The sequence below is a fragment of the Anas acuta genome, chromosome 1 (assembly GCF_963932015.1).
Source record: "Anas acuta chromosome 1, bAnaAcu1.1, whole genome shotgun sequence".
NCBI lineage: Eukaryota > Metazoa > Chordata > Aves > Anseriformes > Anatidae > Anas > Anas acuta.
In genome coordinates, this window is record NC_088979.1 from 63689362 (window position 1) to 63702275 (window position 12914).

Consider the following 12914-nt stretch of genomic DNA (forward strand, 5'->3'; position numbering starts at 1 on the left):
TAAATAAGTAAAACCTGATACAAGCAAGAGGAATACTCTTAACTCCTAGCCAGAGTGGTGCAAGAAGTAAATATCTCTGTTACATCATCTAGCTGAATTTTTTGTTTGTTTGTCTGCTTGTTTTTTAAATAAGCTGTTTCAGTGTCTAATTCCAACTCCAAGATGTGAATCCTCAAGACAAGGCTTTGTCCTGTCTGTTTGCATACCTATGTTTATCTATGACTTCCTGCTGATAGTTCCTCATTTAAAAACCTGCTAGGCATCTTACCTTGAAGTAAAGCATAATGAATCTACCAGCTGTGGGGAGGGAGGACAACCCCAGCAGAGAGCAAGGCACTTTGCTGGCAATTATCTTATTTAATGTAATTGACCACGGGCAGTAGACAATGTGGATTTTCTTAGCTTAACAGATAACAGCAGACAGTAGTTTCAAAAAGAGTCAGAACCTGGGTTATTCCCGTGTCATTTTCTCAAATATTTGAAACAGAAAAGTAGAATATGGAAGCAATTAATGCTACATATGGACAGTTTTGAACCATAGTCTTATCTGATCATTGAAATTCTGGTTTCAGGAAGTTTTCCATTGCTGGTTTCAAAATTTTCTATTGTTTTATTAATAGCAGCTTCATTTAAGAAAAGCTGATGTTCAGCTGTAAATTGAAACAAGCTTCAAACAAAGAAGCCTTAAAGGACCAGTTAGTGATTATGCTACGGAAAAGAGCTAAAAAGTAGAAACTAGGAAAGTTACAACCTTTTCCCATGTTAACATTATCATAATATAGCACAAAAGTGAGAAAAGTAAAGCAATTACTGCAGCAGAAAAAGGCACAAAGAGAAGTATTGGAGAGCGTAGAATCTCTCTCTGCATTTGCATACAGCTACCAGAAGTATCATGAAATTTGCTCTGAGCATATGGAGGACTTGATCAAAAACAGAGCATATATTTTACACAACACAGGATTTTATACAGATGCACTAAATTTACAAAGGCAATTGAAGGACATTTCAGACAGACTTGACAGATTACAGGCTGCTGCTGTTACTGTCACAGTCTCTGTGTAAATCTGGTTTAACAACAAAGAACTGACACCACCCAAGGACAACAACTGAAAAACAATTCAGAGGTGCAGTAGAACTTTTCCCATTACAAATACCAAGGTAGACAAATACAAAGGTCCTTAAGCATAGGGGTCACAGATTGAGTCCAAAATGGAAAAAAAGACATCAGATGAAAAGTCAGGTTTTGTATCATGTATCCAAATGAAGGATACATAAAAACATAAGACAGCTAAGATTTTTCTTCCCCTTTTAAAGGATTTGTTTATCAGCTCAGAATCACTTGAGTGATTTCAACTATTTGGACTGAAATTTTACAGTGGGTGAGAGGATGAAGGATGAAATAAATAAGTAAAAGTATAACCAATATCAAAGTGACAAGAATGTAAGGCTAAATTGGGCAGGGATTTAAATATCCAATTCTTGTCATTGGCCTGGTTTGAAGTATAAAAGCACATTCAAAAGAGATTATAACTGTAGTTACTGGAGGATTTCATCTGTCAGGTTGCATGAAGGTATACATGGAGGTGTCTGAAGATCTCAGATTTTGTAAGATCTTTAAATACAGAAAGCCACAACCTTTCACTTTCACTCCACTCACTTTTACTTTATCCGTTTCTGGGAAGTCATGTGTCTTGTTCCACTGATTTCCTTCTAGACCATGGCCACCACTCCTGAAGTCTGTGATTACACCCTTTAGGCCTTCAAATATCAATCCTTTCACTGGGAATCCCAGTGGCTTCTTTGAACATTCATCATTCCGATGGCACAGGTTCTTCAATGTTGTTGGCACCTGCTGCCAGCCATAGCCTGGCAGGGCCAGGAGGTCAAGGAAAGATCTCTGTCTTCCCATCAAAGTGGCTGAAGATGACTCATTAGAAGTCCATGGGGCTGACCTAAAGATTTGAGTAGTGCCACTGAAGACCCTCACATGTTCCCCCAGTGGAAAAGGAGATTACAAAAAAAAAAAAAAAATAATAATTGGAGGGAGCATAAGAGCAGACTTATGTGTGTGGGTCACTCAGAGACCATGAGGCAGCAGTACAGGGAAGTATGGTGGTGGCAGGGAAAAACTGATGGACAAACCATAGCCTACAGGTACATGAGGTTTCATAATAAAAGGCCAAAGAAATTTCTGAAAACCCCATATAATACCTCTAATGGTGACAGTAGTAAATTGGTACCACATACAGTGTAAATGCCAGCAACTCCTCATTCGGTTTATTTTCCAGGAGACTTTTTGTCTTGCCACTACTGCACATTGATTCCGACATTTTCTTAGCATGAATTGGTTCTGCTCCCTGTTGGATCAGGTGTTTGGATGACATCAGCATGACTTCACTGCCTTCAGGAGGTGCAGTAACATTTGTGGAACTAGTCCTATTTATAACAGGGAGAGATCAGCCAGTAATAAACACACTGCATTTATGATCTGAGAAAACTCATAGGTGTTTATTTTCCTCTCTTTCCCTTACTCTACGTCTTCAGTGTGCTTTAGAAACCAGTTGTACTCAGACACATATCGTATGATTGCAGAATAAGCAAAGGCTTTTCCATTTACTTATTTATTTTGTGATATTTATTTTACATTCATTATTGGAAAACTAATCTGGAGCTAATCTATAAATCTTCTGGTTGAAATAATATTCTTCACATGCCATTTATACAACAAAAGGCCTATTTCTTACAGTCTCAGTCCTCTGCCCCAGGCGGTTCTTATATTTATGACATCTTACACATTCAGTATGGGTAAAATAGCTAAGATTAAATGAAAGTTATTAAAAAATATTAACACATTTCCAGACAAAGTAGCAATAAAAATGTGTGAAAAAATAATTTGCAGACACCATTGTCTCTTGCTTCTGCAAGACGAAAAGCTTACCAAAGATCTCAAAGTATTCTTGCAGGCATTTCATTAGAACAACTTTGTATTGTGCTGTTGTTACTCAGTGACTCACTAACATACAGTACAACAGATCATGCTGATCTTAGTGCAATGTTTGGCAAGTATTTTCTACAAGTTTTTCATCTTCCAACACCAAGTTTTGAGCAAAGAAATATGAAAATGTTCTGAAGGGAAGCTATGAACCCGAAATGCTAGTTTACCTCTTCACAATTTTATGCATGTTTCAGTTTCCCACAGAAGAATGACACTAAAAAATTCCCACAGAAATAACAATGAAGTCAGCCAGTCTGAAGTCTTTCAGCCTTTGATCAATATTGTTATTGTGACAAAACACTATTTTAAGTCAAAAATTCACTCCTCTTTAAGCAGTCTCTTTTCCCCTAATTTTGGGACAGTTTAAGTGGAACATAAAGGCTTCAGTTCCATAAAGCACAAAGTTTTATTAGGCAAGAAATCACCCTACCAACTGGTGAGATCTAGGATAACAATGATGCACTACACTGATACTGGAGATTACTAAAAAAAAAAAAAAAAAAGAAAAAAGAAAAAAAAAAGGTAACACCTGCTCTAGTCTGTGGTAGCTCTCAGCATCATAGATAGATAGTCCATTACACAGGACAGATACTCTCCTAATGGTCTTCATTCCACATTTCCAGTCACTTTCTTCATCTTTCTCCACTGCCCCACTTTATTTTATCCATTAAAAAGTTTCCCATTTATATGCTTCTTCCTTAGTTCATATTCCACATTCTCCATTTTAATATCCCTCATAGCCCTGTTTTTAGGTTCTGGCATTCAATTGTGAAATAGATGAAGGTCAACTGCTTCTCAGTATTCACTTTTATCCAACTGAAAGCTCTAATAAAACCTAACTGGAATCTGGGCAATAACCTGTTGATTTTCCACACATGACAGATAGTGACTGCATCATTCACATACATGGAAACTATAAAAACGTACAAACATTTTTAGTATTATTATGTACTGCAAACCAGGGTTTCATTTGGGTTAAATTTGGGGCTTAAATCAATGCAGGTTTTAAGTATTTTTGGAGTGTGAGAGTAGATTCATGCCAGTGACAGAAGAATTCTACACCTTCCTTTCTTGCTAACTATGAAGAGTACATATTTTTGGTAACTGTTGTTAATGATTGATGAGATCAATTTCCCAAACACAGCTCTTTTAATTATTTCTGCAATGGTTCAGTTTGCACACCAATTACCAAACTCCAAAGTGCAGAAGGGCTTATGTGCTTGAAAGCTTCTCTGTTTCTTTTTCCAATGATCTCACTGGTCCAGTAAAAGCTATTACCTTTCCCTGTAAACCTAGCTTAGCTTAAATGCTTAAACTGTCACTGTTATAACAACATTATTACTATGTTTTATTTATATCAGGCACTTACATTAACACAAATCATTTTATTTTACCATAAATTTCCTCCTAAACTTCCATTTTCTTTAGGTTTTGTACACAAAGGATCACTCCTACTGTTATTGACATAAATCTGAAATGGGTTCACTGGCGTTAGTATTGCTATCCAGTCATTACAGAAGTGTAACTGAATTATCAGGTTTTAAAGGCACCTTACTGATATTTACACATTTCTCCTTGATTGTCTATACGTGCTTACTCAAAACATGTAATGGAGGAAGTTACAGGGAGAAGTGTGATCAGATGATTGACTCAGATGCTGAGAGCTGGGAACATACAAGTATGTACCTATCAGAGGAGCTCGTGCCTCCTTGTGCCTGTCAGACCATGAGGACACACCCCACCTTTGCATGCACTCATCAGCACTAGCATGACACAGGACTCAATTTCCAGTTTAATTACACAATCATTTATCAGTATCTGCCTGTAATGAGCAGATGAGTGCCTTCATTTCTATTTAGCAGTGGATAATTCACTCCTGTCTGCAAGAACTGACACTGTCTTTTCCAGGAGCTAAACCTCAATGTTCTTACACAAGTTCCCACCTAATACCCACATCTACAAATTCCTTTTGGAAAAAATAAAAAAATAAAAAAAGAAGGGAAGGAGTGAGTTTAAAGCAACACAGTCTGCTGGTGTTGTCCCAAATCACTGCTTTTTACATGTTTTCTTTTTAATCTTAACATCTGGTTAAAGGCTGTGGACTTCAGCTAGCCCCCACTCTCTTGCAATTTTAATCACTACCTTTTGGTCAGCCTATTCTTTTTAAAGAATGCTGCCTGGTCTGGTGCTTACCAATTGGACTCTTTTTTTTTTTTTTTTTTTTCCATGTCACTGTACTGGTTTTTGCCAATAGGTGTGGAACATTCAAATGTCATTGCATTCATCAAATATTGAATTAATCCTAGTTACCTCTTAATCTAGGACATATCAGCATTACCTTTGGAGGATTCTTGGTATAATGTGCAGATGTATCTGAGTTAGCTTTAATTTAATTGGCAGGCACATCAGTATGTACCTATGCCTCAGTATTGGTAACAGCTTCATCCAGACAGTTTCCCATGGAGGCTATGCATAGTTTGTCAGGACTGCATACAGATGCATGCAGCAAAATTCAGGCTTTGCAATTTCTTATGCCTGAAAAAGGACAAGGGGTTGGTAATGTCCACTTGCTTGTAAGGAATTTTATTTCCTAACTCTTCTTCTGTGTTGCTCTTTATTTTTTATTTACTTATTTATTTTTTTTTGGCTATCCCAAACAAGTTGACTTTTTTAAAGGATTATTTTCCATTTCTTGTTTCTTGCCACCTTGTACTTTATTTTGTTTAGAAAAAAAGCAAACCATCTTAGGTTTATAGTGTTTTGTTTGTTTGTTTGTTTGTTTGTTTTTGGGGGGGAGGAGATAGGGGGGAGTTTGTTTGTTTTGGTCACAATTTGATAAAGAATTCCTTCTCACATGCCAGAGGGAAAAAAATAAACTTGAGGCCTGCAAAGCCAGTGGTACTGTCATCTTAATTTTGGATCACTACAGTAAGGAGAGTATTTAAAGCTCTAATCTTTTTAAGAGAGTTCTTTCGATATTATTCTAAAACAATGTTATGAAAATTGCAAGATGACAAATATTTAACTTAGTATTATCATTTAAAATTATATTATTGCTATGTTATTTGACTGTGATTCATAAAATCCTCCCAATTAATTTTCTTAAATTATTACTAAACAGCACAATGAACTTGATGGTACTGAGAACTGAGAGAAATTTTCATTTTTCTTTTTTTTTTTTTTCCCTACAATCTGTTTAAAGTCTGAAAGGTATTAACAGCATAATGGAAGTTATACAGATGGATTTTCAAAGACTTGAACAAAAAAGGACTAAGTCATCCATGATTGATCAAAGGGATAAGTGGATTTTGCCCATTAAATCTTGAAAGACAAAAGCTTGATATCCAGTATCTTAGTGAAGCATCAACTCTAAAGGAATAATTTTCCTACTGTTACATTGATGAAATACTATTAAACTCTAGATCAATATGAATCTACATTTATTTTTTTTTTTATGGCATTGGCCTTCCTATAACATGTAGCTCCTTTCAGAGGGATATAAATGTAGTGTCCTACTAAAAGCGTGCCATTCAGTTTATTCCAAGGTTTCTTATTTATCACCTTCTGTAATGCAGCCTCCATGGGTCATCATTATATAGGGAATTATATATATAAGCGTTACATCTTTTTGACATGTAAGAATTTCTACAATTTTGGATAGTTATATTGCTCCTCAAAAAATAGTCTCACTACTGTCTTTCTAGTAATGAGGTTCTCAGAACTGTACAGGATTCTGCACTAAGACCATCAGAAGAGAAATATTCCACCCATGTTATATAAGGCAAAACTTCTGAATTGAGCCCCAGATCATATATATATATATATTTTGTCACTGTACCATACTGCAAGCACAGCTAATCTGCTGTATGCTTTGTCTTCAGTCTGGAATACACAGTTGTTTTGCTAATTCTAAAAAATCGTGGCTAGATGCCACCAATTTTGTCAGCTAAGGCAGAGCCTCTAATCTTGTCAGAAAAGTTTTGTTTAGTGGAGCATTCAGTTAATTTGCCATTTGATTAATAGAAGTTTATATTTTGTAGAAAATTTTAGTGATTATTATGCAACAGTGATTTTATTTATTTATTTATTTATTTTTAAATCTTGAAAAGACTGAAGGAAGAAAAAGCTCATCCTACCTTAGGCAAATGAAAGGCCTGACTGACCCCTGTAGAGAGGTTTTGAAAAAAAAAAAAATCATACAGTCATTTATAAACCAGGTAGCAATCATCAGCTTACTTATTGGTTAGGAGAGAGGTATGGCAGAAGTGAGATTTTGGATTTATTTCCTCCCTGTATTAGGAAATCTAAAGGTAGACAGAACAGGCAGCTACAATGAAGCAGCAATGAAGGAAACTGCAAATATAGTACAGGCTAGGCCATGGAGTTGCCTGGGAGTTGGACTGGTGAAACTGACATCATTTTAGAGCTGGTTCATTATACAAGATACATACTGACAGAGCTGTTGAAGGAGAAGTTTTCAGGCCCTGGAAATATAAATAAAAACAGCAATAGATTTTTAGGGGTGTGACAGAAAACTGAGATTATTTGCAGATACTTGGTTTATAAGAAGACCCAAGAAGAATATCTGAATAGAAGAAAGGGGACCATTGGAATTATGTGACTATGAGAAGAATGCCTGTTTGTGTATAAGAAAACTCAAACACTGGAGCAGCCTCATACCATCAAGGGAAAAAAAAAAAAAAAAAAAAGGAGGAAAGAAAGAAAAGGGAAAAAAAATAAAAAGCCTACAGCATGATATAATGGGATAACAAGAAAAAAGAAAAGTACAACCAGTGTGAAATGAGGGGACAGCAAGACAATGGAAGTCTTCAGAAGCGGTGTCCAAGAGAGACAGTAGAATGCTCCAGAGACACTTGAAGGCAGGATGAAGTACAGAAAGAAAAATGAGAAGGAGAAAGAATACCAAAGGGAAATAGACCTGTCTTTTCTTAGTGTCAGTGTATTACTAGAGCCTCATTACTGAGAGAACTAAGCAGGCATGTTATGAAAGAGAATCAAAAAGGTGTTGTCTCTGGGGAGCAAGTGCACATTAGGTAGGCTCAGGACTGAAGAGGAACCTGACATAAAGGGGAAAAAGGCCAATGCTTGCCCTTCATGTCAGAGCAGACAGCTGGGTTCTTGCCATAGACAATGAACTGTTTAATCTGCCTGGGAAACTGAAAGAATGGATGGCTCAGGGATTATTCCTATCCTGAGTGAAGGGAAAAAACAATTCAAATTTTTGAAGAGCAAGAGGTGATTTCCTGGTGACTATGGTATGTTCAACTGTAGGACATATTTATGGGCAGTGCCTTTTCCCAAATGATAATGTTCTCTTGAATGGCTGACTGAATAGTTTTCTGAGATTGAGTTTGACATTATTTTTCCAAATGGGTATAAACCAGGTAATTGCTGGAGAAAGTTGAAAGAGATGCAGATAATCTCTATTCCCTGTACAAATATCATGAGAGGTTGAAATAATCTATATGCTGTGATTGTATGACTCTTTATAAAAATTCATCTGTGAGTAAGGGAATGCATATGACCATACATACTCTAGCTGTGAGCTCAGGTCTGGGGTGGTGGAAACTACTGAAAGGTTTTATGCTTGCAGTGAGACTGAGCTGTAAAATTCTTCGTATAGGTCATGAAAGCAGACACTGCAGAAAAAGTGAGAAAATGGTGGAAAGGCAGGCCTGACTGGAATGAAAGCATTGATACGTTCAGCAAAAAGAAATGAGCGAGATTGTTGTACTATGTATTAGTTAAGTAGTTGATGGAATGAGTTGCATTGTGGTAGCAAGGATAAAGAGGTAGCAGGAGTCTTTTCAGATAAAGATTACCACTAAGAAGGATGATAAAAGGAGTATTACAGACTTTTCAGAGCTGGATATGTATCTAGCTAATACTGAGAAAAATACATACAAAGATATTATATCATTTTAGGAAATAGCTTCTAAAATATGTAAGGGGTGGAAAAGAAACACATACAAACCACACAAAACACCAAAGGTGATAAGACCCAAACATCTGGGATGTTATATTTAGCAAAGTTTTTGACAAATAGTCAGTGAAACAATGATGCTATTTTAGATTTGGGTTTCATGAGAGTTCATATATTCACAGAAGATATGCTCATAGAAAATAATCCTTGATTGAGCAAATGTGACAGATTTTTTTTTTTTTTTTGTTTAAGCTGAAAGAGAATAATTAGGACAAAACAATGTATCATTTTCTAAGCATAAATGTAAATAAGCTGAAGAATTTATTCTGTAAGGCTATTGGGAATTAAACTCAAGGATTTCAGTGGGTAAGTGGTAGATTGACTTTCGGTTTGCAGTACAGTGCAATATTTTGAATTTTTTCTAAGTAAAAGGGAAAATGGTAAAGAAGAGTTATAATTTCCCTGGCAAAATATATTTTAATAGTTAAAATGTAAAGAAAGTTAAAATACAAAAGAAACTGAGGTGGGGAAAATTAAAATAAATTGCTACAAGGAGGGGAATATGGAATAATCTGCAGACAGTTTTGAATTAAATAACTTCTGTACAGTGATTTTGGAGGCCAGGACACTGAGCCAGATGGTCCCTTCAAACTCTCCCTCTCCTTTCCACTCAATTTCTACACTTTCTGTCTGGCAACGTGATGAAGAAAATAGTGGAAAATGAATTCTAACATTAACTAGTTTTTGTCTCCGTGTCTGGCCCCATTAAGTCAGTCCACAGACATGAATGTACCAACAACATGGAATAATTTTGCTAGCAGGATTGCCAAGAAATATTCTCCTATTTAGAGACAAAAGGTTCATTCTGATGCTAATGAATCCACTAACCATTCAGCAGAATATTCTGTATGATACCAATGGCTCAGGTACACAGCACAGGAGATACATAACATTGTCTACATTCCTTCCTTTCAGAGAGATCCAAAAGACCCAGGATAGTCAAAAGCAACATTTTCATGTGCTTTTTAGCACACAGAAATTTAGAAAAAAGGCTCAGAAAGCCGAGTCCTATACCTTGTCTTTTCTTGTTCACTATATAAAGTGCTCTGTCAAGGAAATGGACAAAGTATGTTCATCTGTCCACCAAGTAGCATATATTTTCATATCATTGGTAGTGTAAAAACTGTCTACCTGCTGCAACTCTCAAAAGGGATCATAGAATCATAGAATATTTTAAGTCAGAAGGGACCTATAAGGGTCATTGAGTTCAACTCCTGGCTCCACACAGGACCATCCCAAAAAGTCAAAGCCTGTGTCTGTGAGCGTTGTTCAAACATTTGTACTCCAGCAGTCTCAGGGCCATGACCACTGTCCCGAGGAGCCTGTCCCAGTGCCTGACCACCCTCTGGGTGCAGACCCTTTCCCTAACCCCCAGCCTGACCCTCCCCTGTCCCAGCTCCATGCCGTGCCCTCGGGTCCTGTCGCTGTCCCCAGAGAGCAGAGCTCAGCGCCTGCCCCTCCGCTCCCCTCGTGAGGGAGCTGCAGGCCGCCGTGAGGCCTCCCATCAGCCTGCTCTGCTCGGGGCTGAACAAACAAAGGGACCTCAGCCATTCCTCATACATATTCCCCTCTAGACCCTTCGGCATTTTTGTAACCCTCCTTTGGACGGTCTCTGATAGTTTTATGTCCTTTTTAGGTTGTGGCACTTGAAACTGCACACAGTACTTGAGGTGAGGCCACACCAGTGCAGACAATCACTTGACAATTGCAGGACAATCACTTCCCTCAACCAGATAATGTCTTACAAACACACAGTGCAACCAATTTTTGCTGTGTAAAACTCACCTTTGTCAGAAGTAAGAGGGAGACTTTTAAAAATTAACAGTTTTGAACACTTCCACAGAATAACAAAATCAAGTTTTATTCTACTTGACTGGTGTTTTAGACTAGCAAGTGGTCAGGAGCACTTTGATTTCACTTTTGTTTGACAAAAGGACTGTTCATCTTCCCTTTTCTGAAATAAATTACAAGTGTCACCCATCAGCTGGAAAGTCACTGCCTCCAGCTTTTTTTTTTTTCTTCTCCTTATATGTAGGTACAGTGATCAGGAGCAGATTTTCTGAAATTAACACTCTTTCTGCATAGAATCTAGGTGTACCATATGTACATAATCTTCATCACTAGTAGAAAGAAACCTAGCTGCTAAAATGGATATATTTCACAAAAAAAAGTTTTCCCCAAGAAGATGGGTACATTTTAGCAAGCTAGAGAGAAACTAGTTCTAGCTGAGGTAGGATATTATCATTGTAAATATGCATGACAGAGCCCCAGAACACAGTAGGAAAGACTTTATGAAAAATATAGATGGTTATTAAGGAAATGTCTCATTCTGCCCTGGCAAGTTTAAGGATAGACACTCTCTAATGAATAATAATAATAAAAAAACAGTTTCTATTTTTGTAGGCTCAGCAGTACCTACCATACTTGCAAATCTGTGACTTTAATTACTATGCATATTAAAACAAAGGCTTGATAAGGAGCCCTTTTTAAAATTATAGTTCAAAATGACATCTATTTTGTGGTGATCTATCCCCAGCATAAATTCTACACCTGAAGCTACTGTTTTGGGCTGTAATGCAGCCAGACAGCTCAGATAACAAAAGATTATCTTCATTAGTGGTTGTATCATTTATTAGGCTCTTCAGTGAAAGAAAGGGTCATGACTGACATTTACAAGTGAAAAGCATTAGCTAGGTAGCAGAACAAATAAAGATAAAGACATTTTTCTGTCCTTGAGCCTAAACAGACAACAAATAAATTTGAGTTAAAGTCACTAACATTTAAAAAATTGATTGATTTGCTTTAAGGGAAAAGATGTAATGGAAATCACTCCAGAGAAAGAGTATCACCTCAGCTGGAATCAGCCACCTCTATTCATATTTGATAAGCAGTGAGACTATATATGGTATAAAGTACTCCCAGTAAGTGGAAGTGTTTCAACTGCCCCTTGACCTCTTATATCTACCATGGACTAAACAAGCTCAATAACTTTAAGAGACTGCATTTGCTGCACAATATTTACCACTGCTCTGTATAGCTTTCTCAGTTTATTTTGATTCATTATTGTTATCAGAACTTTAATTTCTGGACTGTCTCAGAGGCACTGAATAATGATGTACTATGACAGTAAAAGTCAGGTCTTGAAATTGACAGGTGATGTTCCCAATATCCTGTTTGTTTCCCAGAAAACTTGTACAGTTAATGAAATCTGATGGGTTAAGGTTTGCTTTGTTAGTATATGTCCATTACTTAAAACCCTGGAAAAAATAACTGTTTTCAACAATATTATCCTGAAACTATCAGGATGAAGCAAAAAGCACAATGTGCCTCATTCTTTTTCAGCAAGTTGTCCTTCGCTTAGCACTGAAATTTATTAGTAATATTTTTCCAGAATTTCTGTGTGCTTCTATTTTCACTCATCTGAAAACACTTAAAGGAGGAAAGGTTAAAAAACAAACAAGCAAACAAATAACAACAATAAAAAAAAACCTTGATAATTCCGCTCCATTTTTTTGTCAGCAGTTAAATGATATTATGATTTTCCATATTTGTAAATTTTGGACAGCATATTTGTAACTGTAATAACATTTTCTCTTGTGGTGCTGCAGCAATTACTTGGTTTTCATTGTCTGCATGGTATGAAGGAAAATCTGCATGAGTAAAACTTAGCATATTTCATATGTGCACCCACTTGTACATATTTCATAACCTCAGGAAGAAAGTGCATTTGCCTCTGTGCTACTAGTGGGCAGTGGGAAGTCTCTCTCTCTCCTTTTTTCTCTTACCATTGAATAGTGCTTATTGATACCAAAAAAGCAACACAGAATTTAAAATTGCATGCATTCTTCACTTGTTAATTGTTTGCCATCAAATCCAGGCATGCTGAGATAGGTTTAATATTATTCGTATCTGGGA